The sequence below is a fragment of the Acyrthosiphon pisum genome, chromosome A2 (genome assembly GCF_005508785.2).
Source record: "Acyrthosiphon pisum isolate AL4f chromosome A2, pea_aphid_22Mar2018_4r6ur, whole genome shotgun sequence".
Taxonomy (NCBI): domain Eukaryota; kingdom Metazoa; phylum Arthropoda; class Insecta; order Hemiptera; family Aphididae; genus Acyrthosiphon; species Acyrthosiphon pisum.
In genome coordinates, this window is record NC_042495.1 from 81,842,555 (window position 1) to 81,855,311 (window position 12,757).

The window sequence follows — 12,757 nt, forward strand, 5'->3', positions numbered from 1 at the left end:
AGTATACCTTTAGAAGTTTCAAGTACCCACAAGTAATGTTTATACAATCACAACAAAATAACTAAAATAGTTATTGCAGGTTTTTTAATATGTAATTTCGTCCAAGTTTGAACTTAAAATGACTATAAAAATAAACTGTGCTTATGTATTTCTTAGAATTTTTGGTAACAGAATTAAATATTCATGTGAAATCTTGTTTTAAATTTTCAATCCTTAGATATAAAAGTTGAACATCTTATAAATTTTTAACTACAAAATAATTATTCAATTTTAAATTTGATAAATTTTGTCAAAATTTCAACTTCAAATGCTTATAAAACAAAACGTGTGCCTATGTATTTTTAATATTTTACAATTGCTATTGTAACAATATATCAGGAGCCTTGCATTAAATTTTCATGCATTTTTACCAAACAAATAAAATTTTATTGATATTTATAGAAAAAAAAATTAAAAAAATTGAAAAATGATAATGTCCGTAAGCAGCTCAAAAAGAGTCAAGTTATTTTCAAATTTTTATCGTGTATAGAAAATTCTAATATAAACATTCAGTGAAATTTTCAAGTATCTACAGTCATTCGTTTTTTAATTACAATAAAATAAGAAAATCGTTACGTAAGAAATCGAGTGAATATCAAATGTTGTAAAAATATGAATTTCAAACGCTCATAAAAATTTAATTTGAGTTTCTTATAGACATTTTTTATTTGATAAAGGTAGATTAACCTATAAGGAATCTTGTATTTCATTTTAAAATCTTAGATTTAAAAACAAAAAATTTTTTTGATTTCTCAACTCGAAATAATTTGCGAATTTTCGTGAATTTTCCGTATTTTGTCAAGATTTGAACTTTAAATGCTTATAAAAAAAACTGTGACTAAGGATTTTTAATATTTTTCAAATATCATTGTAACAATATAGTAGGAGCCTTGTATTAAATTTTCAAGCTTTCTTACCCAACAAATAAAGTTTTATTGACATTCGCAGAAAAAAAGACTAATAAAATTGGAAACAGAAAACGTTCCTAAACAGTTCAAAACAAATTTAAATATTTTGAAAACTTTATCGTGTATAGAAAATGCAAATATAAATAACTAGTGAAAATTTGTTTTAAAGTTACACCAAAAACCAAAATCTATCAAATTTTAAATTTTGACCTCCTGAATGCACCAACTAGATTCATTTTCCCATCGAACAAGATACTGTTGAAGAAAATCGAAATAACCACGATGATTAAAAAAAAAAAACACACATCATTGTAAAATCAATATATTCATCACTACTTACACTCAGAATCTAAAATATTTGGCTGAAAAATCAATCCAAACTTTGAGGGGAAACTGGTTGACAGCATTGTAAACGTAACTATTTAAAATGTAATTGTAAAACTATCAAGTTTTTCGTCGTCACATGGTTTTATTGCCATCAAATCTACGGTGACACATTGGACTACGTCATTTTCGTTTAAAAATGGCAGTCCGAAAAAATACTTGAGATAAATACTTTTCTCAGAATCTGACATGAAGGTATGTGACTAGTATGAATTATTATGCGGTCAGCGAAACGCGACAGACGCGTGTATATCTGGAAATCAATTCTAGGTAAAACTAATCGAAATTAAGATACCTAATGCAGCAGTACCGAAGGTCAAAAGCACTATGAACTATGTACCGGGCTTCTACGATTTACATTTGATAGGACTTAATATAAGCAGGCGTACTAAATATTTCCTGGATTTTGGGGGGGGGGGGGGCTGAAGCCCATAAGCCACCCTTCTATAAACATATACCCCCACATGAACCTATTCAAGCTGTTTTGTGGTATTGTGGTATTGACTCGAAATTGAAAAACAATAATACTAGGTATAATATTATGATATTAATATATGATACGTCTAATTATAATATTTAAATATTAGTTTGAACCTAACACATCCATTACAGTCCATTACAGCCATTTTCACTCGGCACCTGTTGTACAGCAGATCAATACTCACTTGCCCACCTCTTCTGTTTTTGTTTTTTGCTTTGAAAAGAACAGGGAATTTTCAATGTTAACCTTTTTCCAATTTGCTACACGTAAAAAAAATAATATGAAAAATAATTTTTTCCGATTGCCAACTCAAATGTACAAATGTGCCAACTGACATATACATATCGAACGTTTGGTAGGGGGACGCCCCTACACTTCACCCCTTCCAGATGGCCCTGCTTGTAACTTTTAGCTGTATTACGGAAATAGTTATCTATTATTCGATCAATCATCATAGTGCAGTTGACACGATATCTCCGTAATTTATGTTTAGTTTTTTTTCGTTAAGTTCACAATTTATTAAACTTGGTATTTATTATTATTTTATTATAATAATAAGTGAGGTTAATAAACAATATTTTAGCTATTACTTTTTTTTGTGCTGGTTCCAAGTTTAATAATAAAAACAAATGTCTCATGATTATTTTCTTTATAGATCCAAAGTTTTTACTGTTCAAATTAATAATAATTTGCGTTGAAAGTTTTGAAGTCATGCAATCACAGTGTACCTAGTTAGATAACGTTATATTTGATTTTATTGGCAAAAATTCTAAGTAACAAAAAACTCTCCGTACCTATATTTAAATTATTTTTAAAGTTTTAGAAAGTTGTAGTTCTTTGTAATTATGGCAATACATTTGAAGATGTTTTTTTATTGTACATAATCCATAATATATTTTAATAAAGATTTGGTTCGCCAGTTATTTAAAAGTAGTTTGATGATTTAAATGTTTATCAATTGATTCAATAAGGCCAGTGGCGTCATTTGGGGGGGGGGGCAAGGTGGGAATTAGCCCCCGTCTAGTTTTAAAAGCCCAGTTGTTGCCGTTTTACCATTATTATATTTTATTAGCGCAAAAACATGCCTATACCTATTTTATAATATTTTCAGAAAATATTATACTATTTACTAAGAAATTATTATGACATTGATACATTTTTACTAATTGATAGTTGGAATATATTTATATTTAGACGTATGCGGGGACGTACACATTGTATGTATGGTGTGATGGAAAATTAACATATTATATTATAATATTGTTGTATGCACAAAAATAATATTTATTAGTATCATAATGTCGGGTAGTTTAATTTCTAAAATCTAAAATTAATACTAATTCTAAAAACAACAACCGATTGGCACTCTTATTAATTATCATTGATCACGGACTCGTGATGCGTGTTTACATTAATCTTTTAATTTGGGCAAAATATGACTTAAGAAAAATATAAATGGGTGGTCCGGCTAAAAATATAAAATTACCGCAAACTGCCCAATAATCGTAAATAATTTCTGGCATGTTTAATAAACAGACAAAACTTGAGCCGATAAGCAAGCAATAAAAAAAAAAATATATATATATTATAATTTAAGACAATATTAATTTGTAAATATATCGTAATATCGTAGGTATACCTATATAAGAGTAATATAGTGTGGGCTATAAGTGTTGAATCAGGTAAAATTGATTTAAAGATAATGCAGTAATTGGTGTTGCAGTATTTGAATCAAAATCATAAAATTCAAATATTAAAAAAAAAAAAGACAGGGTAAGTTGCTCCGCTGTATAGCTGGTGTTGAGTAAAGCTCTTCATTGAGTAGGTCACTGTAATAATGGACGTGTTAAATTTGAATTCATTGATAAATATAAATGCATACGATATACACGAATGTCGATTCTGATCGAAGACTGTCTGTCAGCCTATAGATATTTCACGATATATTTATATTAGTAATATACTTATATATATATATATTATGACAGCAGCTAATTAGTGACAAAAAAAAAAATACATATATTTTATATAATAATTATTATAATGTTACTACCTAGCTGTTATTAACGTATTAAGTAAAAAGTTCATAATAATCAAAATGAAAGTTTATTATAATTTGTATGTAATTTCCAATCGTGACATTCCGTAAAACGGCTGTCGCGTGGTATAAACTGCTTAAAATAAAAAATTAAATATTAAAAATTTTTATTTTTTATACCACCTAGTGCTAGTATTTATACATAATAATATACGAAGTTGTGAAAAGTTTCATATCTCTACGAATAGTATTATTTTAATTATACAATAAAATAATTTAAATTGATTTTTTTCTTCGTTTAAATGGCGAAATTTGAACTTGAAACGTTTATATATATATAAAAAAAAAAATAGTACCAGTTAATTTTAATCTATATTTTTACTGCTATATATGATAAAGCTATAGGCCTATATGTGGGATCTTGTATGATATTTTTACGTTTTTTAACCCTCTCTAAAAATAACAACACTACTTACAAAACCTAAAAATATTCAAAAATTTCAAATGCAATCAAACATTTCAGTTCTTAAAAATAAATCTAAATATTTTGAAAGTTTTAATTTAAGTAAAAGATAATGTTTCAAGTATTATTATACGATAAATATTTTTTTCAATAATAAATTTATTTTATGTGTTTATATGCAATGTCGAAATTTAAACTTCAATTATTATCACTCATAAAAATGTATGCACTTTATGATAAACTTTTTTTTAAATACACAGAAATAAAAATGTATGACGGATTATTGAATGAACCGTCAAGATTTTTATAGATGTAAAAATTAATAATGTTATGCAGTTTTAACTGTTTATAGTTTATTTATACTTTAATTTTATCGTTCTAAAGTTGTTGAAAGATAAATAAATAAACAGAAAAGCCTAACATCATTGAAATTCTAAAACATTCATGAATCTATAATATCTCCACTCAGAATCTAAAATTAAATTTTTGTAGATTTTTACATAAAAATATGCCAGAACAAAAGAGTAATCTTCAATTATATTTTATATTATTATAAAGCCGAAATATAGAAAATATTTTACAAAATAAATTGACTTGATAACTGATAAGTATTTAGGACTATTTTCTGAATTATGATCATTATATTTGAAATCCTATATTGTTAATAATAGGTAACTATAAAAATAATATACGTATATATGTATTATTATCAACATAATTATTTATTTAAATATATTATTAAGTATAGCTACGTGATATTTATAAGTATAATTATTAACAGTTTTGAAAAACTAGTGTAAAACTCAAAACAAAGTATCAGTTTAGTTTGCTCCGTTAAAAGTGATTTTTTGAATATCATTACCCAAATAAATTAATTATAACATAACTTATGACTCTATGTAACTAAGTATTAAATAAGAAGACTGTTTCTTAGCTTTGCTTTTCTATAAATGATAGAGTTACAACAATAATTTGTATTATTTTAAATATTATGCAGAAATAAAGAGATTTCTGATATCTGTTTTTTATTGTCTATATGGTAATCAGTATTCGCTACAATCATGTTATTCAAATAAATAAATAATACATTATCTTGTAAATATTTTTCAAACTTGAAGGGAGGTTCCATATCCTAAACAAAAACGGTAAGTAGGATTTAAAATCGAATAATAAACTATTCAAATTAGTCAAATTATATGTTACCAATTGATGGGCGTGTAATTCATTTTGTATACTAAGCTTAGCAGGTATATTATTATGGTTTAAAATAATAAAGATATTCATAGTTGTTCCTACTAACTGCGAATATTCCAAGAAGAATATCGTAGTTTGATCACTTTGTCTCAGTATCTCATCTTTCGTTATTGATGGTGTATTATTATAAAATATAATGATGAAATGTGTTCAATTCAGTACTGAATACAGGATTTTCTACATCAACCTTGTGTCGTTAGGTTTAATGTATGGAGGGCCTGGTGGGGTATTTATATTTTAGTCTTCAATTGCCCATTGTTATAATAACTCGTGAGTCTATTTTCTCCGATGTCACACAATTAGGATATATACAGTAGAAAACGTTTATAATGATTTGATGACAAACTGGGTTAAATGACCTAAAATTAAATTTCTCGGCAAACTCATCCGTTTTGTATGCTAATTTTATGGGTTGTTATTTTTATTTTTGGTGAATTAAGACAAAATATAGCATAGGTATATGATAATCGCGGAATGTACGGTCCAATTATTACTAACGAATGTTTATTACAATAATACATTTCAAGATCAGGAAAAATATTAAACAACCTGTATCAAATACTATATAAAAATACATTATACAATATTATAAAACATGTTACAGACAAAAATAACAGATACCTAATGTTTACTGTTTTGCAATTATTACATTTTTAAATTTCAGTTGTTATGACCTTATTAAATTAGTACCTTGCACGTCATTATAAATAATTTCTATTGCACCAAAGTAAATTTTTTTAATGCATTTCATTAGTTCAATGATTTTTTATGATTGCAATTCAATTTAAAATGTATAAATAGGTAATTGTCTTATTTGGTGAATATTTAGTTAGACTTTTATATACAAATAAAAGTGGTTAAAATTAATATAACAATGAATCTTTAAAATTATTAACTTTTAAAAATGTACATCAGTACATCGAACATGAGTATTCAATATTCATATATACTCTGAAGCTGAATGCTCAAAACATAATTTGTGTAAAAATTCAACCTAAATAAACAGTAGGTAACTACATTTCATCAAAAACAATAATATTATTTTTTTATGAAAAAAATGTATATTTTTATAAGAATTAAGATTATTAGTGAATATTTCAATTATAATATATTATGAATGAGTGCATTTAATATACTTATCTACTAAAATTACTATTTACTATAATAACTGTACGTCTGTACAATAATATCCTCGGCCATTGAGTCTGACTGCTTTTACGCATTGCAATCATTCAATATTCAAATTGAGCTTATCCATGTATAATAGGTGTTTTATTATTATTAAAAATATATTTTATATTATAATACTTAAATCTTTTAACATTAAATGTATGATATTTTTGATCACCGATGGAAAAATTAATATGTTACGAAAAAAAGAAAAATGTATGAGAATCTGTATACGAATGCCTCTTATGAAATATTTTTAAGTGTTGCCACCGGCAAAATGCACCCTTTGCTCACCGTTAAACACGCCTCGGATTGGCCGGCGCCTTGTATAGGCAATTTTGGTACATATCTGTCGTGTGACATTTGAACGGCATTCCGCGGAACTGCAAGTATAGTATCACCTATACGAGTTGAATAGGTTATGGGCATGATAAATAATTGACTGCGTGCCGATGATAACAATAACGTCTTGACAATTATTAATATACTCGTGTCTACGCTACCGTGGCGCTACTAAACAAACGACATCAAACGATGACGGCAAATTCGTGGATTTCGATTACCCCGAGGCCCGAACACCTAGCACGGAACGACTACTGTTTAATGTAACATCTAATATAGGTATTAGGTATTAAAAATAATATATTAATTTTGTACTACTGTGATATGGTTTCATAATGCATCTTCTTAATATCATGGCTATTTAGCCATGCTTGGTATTAGATTTCATCGATATCATAAAATATGATATTGAATATTGATACAAGGCGCAGTAACAGAATGACCCGACAAATGAAATAAATGTTGCTCTAATAAATATTATTAAAACAATTTGTTTGTAATTTATGGACGATTGTGTTTCAAGTAAACGCTGTATAAAATTGTGTATTGTTTATTTTTTAATACTAAAAATAAAAATAAATTAACTTTCGTTCAATTTTTTTTTTTGAAAAATTAACAAATAGCCAATTTGTATAACTCATTTTTAGAAAAATGTACATGAAAGTCAAGTAGTTTATTTTGTTATTCATTGCAAACACAACAATTTTTAAAATAAATATTTTTTTGGAGTAAATCAATTCCAAACATAATAACTTTTTTCAAAATATTATTCTTTTTGAGAATTTTTAAACATAAGTAAATCTTTATTATTCATATAACTTTTATGTTACCCGGCGCTGCCCCGCGATAAATAAAATCCAGATGAGAAATTCATCTGCGCGGTGGATAGTAGTGAGTAACTTTTTTTTGTCTTACGTGTGTATAAGGTTTAACCATATAGCAGAATAAAGGAATATGCATGGTTATGGTTTTAATATTATTGAAAATAGCCACCTTCTGGTAATCCTCAGTTGCTGTTTTACCGAGATTAAAAGATGACGTAAAGTTTACGGATTACGATTGGCCGGATCACGGAAGTACAAAACGACCGTTTAATCGTAGATATAATATTTGTATAATTGTACCCTGTGATACGTGGTTTCATAATGAATTTATTATCACTTATCAGTAATGGATTTCATCGGTATCGTTAAATTCGTATAATATATTATCATATCGTATAGTACCTAAAACAATAATAGGTACATATTATTATACCCGTCAATCGCGAGGACGGCATAATGTTATCATAATATATATATTATATTATTAATGTGCCGTTATCGTCTCCGGTGGGTAGGTATACCCTGTAGGGAGGGTGGCTCTGTATTTTTTTTTATTTTTTAATTCGCCCGGTAAACACGGCCTGGGTGTAACTACGGCGTATAAAGGCCCCGGAAATTGACCGATTTGTGCGTTAATCGTCGCGGTGATAATAATATTATTATTATTATTATTTGCAACGGGTGTGTCTGCGGGCGGCTGCAGGGGGTGTCTTTATTCGAAATCCCCGGTGATATTGCTGCTGCTGCTGCTGCTGCAGCGTGTACACCAATAGTCTGTACCTATATATACATTTACAGCTATGTATATGTATATATTATTATTATGATATGTTGGAGGGTAGTTGTTGTGTGCGCACCGTAATTATATACACCGTAGAGCAATACAGTGAAATCAACCCTTCGTTGTTTTTGGCACGAAATGAACGGGCGCCGACTACGCGCGCGTGACGACGACTTAATAATAATAATAATATATGATATAAGACATTCGTGTGCTTTGCACAAACAGAATCGATCCATTTTTGCTTTTGACGTCAATAAAGTAGGTAGTAAGTGCGCGTCGTCGAGTAAGTACTCGAATGAGGTGGATTAATAATATTATATAGGTACGCCTACATAATAATATAATGTACCTATTATAATAATAGCATAATGTTATTCAATTTTTAGTTCTGTATTTTGGTTCAGGCGCGGTCCTATACAGGGGGAGAGGGATGAACCTATCTTTTAAATCAATTATTATTTATTACTATATACGTATTTTTAAAAGGTTTATGTAAAATTAAGTCAGTATTTTACTGACTTTATTTTTGAAAGTTCTTAAGATTTTAAAGTTATTATTTTTTTTTTACTCATAAGAGTAAATTAAAATTTTGATCATTATTAATTGGTTGATAGAGTAATTTTTTTTTATACATTGAAAATTGCTATGGAGATGGTGAATGCGCCTTCGTCCACCCTTGTAGATGCGCCTGTTTTGATTGGTCTCGTGAAAACCAAGGTGATCGACGGTGATCAAGTTTTTATTTTTGTTCTAAACAGTTTGAAAATGTTCTTTTTCACCATTTTCCGCTGCACTATTTTCTCAGATAATCACATTAAATATAAATTATCAATACAACGAATCGTAGGTACTCTATTATAATAATTATTAGGTATACTAGCCACTAGGTAATATATTTTTTTATACCATTATCATAAAATAATCGATTCTTGCAATAAAATTGTTTACAGTTTATTACTCATCATGCATTCGAGTTATTATGCAGTTATATGGGAGCAGTCTATCTTTCAAAAAAAAAAAAAAAATAATAATAATAATAATAATAATACAAATATTAATCATAATGACAAATCAGAATTATAAAACAGCAACGCACTGTAACTAGGTCCAGGTTTAATAATTACCTGCCTATTTTGAAACGTAAAGTAATTCTTGACTTTTTATCAATGAATAAAATCAAACCCTAATAAAGTCACATTTCGTTTTATCTTTCATTCGTATTACATGGAACAGTTATATTCTGAGCGTTGTTTGTACGGTTTGTTTTAATTAGTTACTTTATATTTCAATCGTGTTGTTTTTTTCATGGGAATCATAAAATATATTTTTTAGTGTATTTGGAACAACTCTCAACATACAGTCTACATACAACGACCTACCTATACCTATTTTTAAAATACAATTGCATTTGTTTTATAAAAAATATCGATTTTTTTTCTTTAAAAAAACAAAAGCGTTTAAATCTTTTCGATTTAAGATACATGTAATTCTAACATTTTACATTGCACTGTTTATTTATTCATTCTAGTGTTCGTTGGTAAGCCCGTTATTTTCGCCTGTCTAATCATTTGTACTTACAATTCATTGGTTACCAAAATGTTCTCTTAAATATATCCTTCTAGTTTACCAATGATTTATTCGTTATAAATATTAGATAATACGTAGATCTAATAAATATATCGTACCTGTTATTTTCTCTTTATAGAATACAATTTATTGTTGTTGTTGTTGTTTATTAATGAATTATTAGTATATAAACTCGCACAATCCTTGATATTTTATTAATGTAGGTGCTGTACCTAGTTATTAACTAGGTGATATTATAGATTTTATTTTTATAAGTAAGTTATATTCAGGAAAAAAAAATATTTTGGAATTAGCTAGGTGAGGTGGTTTCAATTAAATAGCATGTCTTGCCAGATGGTGTTATAGCTCTCCCATAGTGTCACAAACGATAAGGTAAATAGAATATGTTAGGATTATAAAATATGCCGTACCTACATGACAAACGTATTACATTTTTAAAAAACTTTAATACTTTTTGAAATAATAAGCGTTCACTATTAAAATAATATCATAAGCTCTGTACAGCTGTGTACAATGTACATTGTATATAAATATGGATTATGAAATAAGCTATATTAAAAAATTATTATTATATATATATATAAATGTTATCATATTAAAATATATGGTATTAAAAAATTGTTTAATATACCTAAATATTTACCTTAGCATTTAAAATTTTACAATTATCATCATAAATCCATCAAGTTGAAGATGGTTCTTTTTTATTTATTCAAACTCTACGTGGGAATGTTTATTTATAAAAGGCAAACATATTTTTAAATTAGTTAATAGGTTCATCCGTTTCAATTTGATATTGTAAAAATGGAATAATTACTTAGCGATTTTTAATTAACTTTTAAAGATGTAAAAACAATGATAACAGCTAAAGGTTAATTATGTACTCTAGTTCATTTCTGTCTAAGTAAAATAACGCATTACTGTATTTGGTATCTACCCAGTAAAATTGTTGTGTGTTATACTTTAACAGAATTATCTTAGTTAAATTTAAATATAAAAAAAAAAAAATAACAATGTAATGATCAATAAAATAGATCACTCAGAATTCAATCAAGAACATTTATAAATTCTAAAATGGTAAAAAAAAATAATTACCTAATCAAAATATGTATGTTTTATTAATTAATTATAAAAGATTTATTAATCAAATGTAAAATAAAACACCTAAAATAATATGTTAAAATTTATGATTTACTTATTTATTCTTGTCACGGTGGTTCACTAATATTAAAAATATTAAAAATACAGTTGCATTAGTGAAATGAAATTATAGGTAATATTGGTTATGTATAATTTTATAAAAAGTATTTTATTGGATAATAATATAATATTTTACATCATTATTTATTAATGGCATATTGTAGTAAAAACACTACAATAGTGACGAGATAAATTAGCGGTATTTACATAAGTGTGCATAATATATTGTACATCATACATATTATTACTGTATACATGGAAATATCACTGTACTAAACGTGTTCTATGTGTTACAATATTAGTTGAATATGCGAATAATAAATATCACAAAAAAACATTTTCAATAAATATTTATTACCTATAAGCCTATAAATAATGTTTATGAGCATATTGTTCCAACTAAATATGAAATAAGAAATCGTTCAGTTCATTAATCGAAGAGCCATATTTTAGCTTAATAAATTCAAAATTAGTTTGAATTAATTAAATATACTGAGAAAATCGAAAATCCATATTTTAAAATATATACTGCTATATATTCAGATTCTATTTTTACAATACAAGAAACTTTTTGAGCCCTTTTATTTACTTAATAGGTGTTCACAAAAATATTTATGAACAAAATACTAATATACTTAAGAGCTAAGACAAAATATTATGCACATTCCTTGTTCAGCTCAGAATTTAAAATACCCGATAGATTATAGATATAATTATAGATAATACAATGAATTAGGTATGATATTATGATTATTATCATGTAACGGATACAAGTAGGTACATAATAATAAATTCCTTTATTGATTCTACATTTGAGTAAATTCACATGTTCATTCAATTTATTTAGTTTGTTTCAAAACAAGTAGGTACATATTAAATTATTTGGAAACTAACAAAAACCAACTATTGAAATAAACAATTTTAAAAACAAAAAACAAATGTTTTGCGATCTCAAGAAAGCTATAATATTGGTGTTTTAACGATGTGTGTATTTGTTTTTGTTTTGAAACACTTCATGGTATTATAGGTTATATAATAAATGTGGTCCAAAAGTTTCACAGTAGCATTCTAAATCGATCGGAAATATAATGTTTATATGCCTAATATAGTTAAATTTCTATAATTTTGTAACTAATTGTAATAACTTTTTATATATAATATTAGATACAATGCGAATTCTTACTAGGTATACCTACACGATGACAGCTATACTCTGTCCCACGAGAGAACATGCCGGTTCTGCGCATCCCCCTACGTCACCCTGCTATCAAAACTGGTTCCCG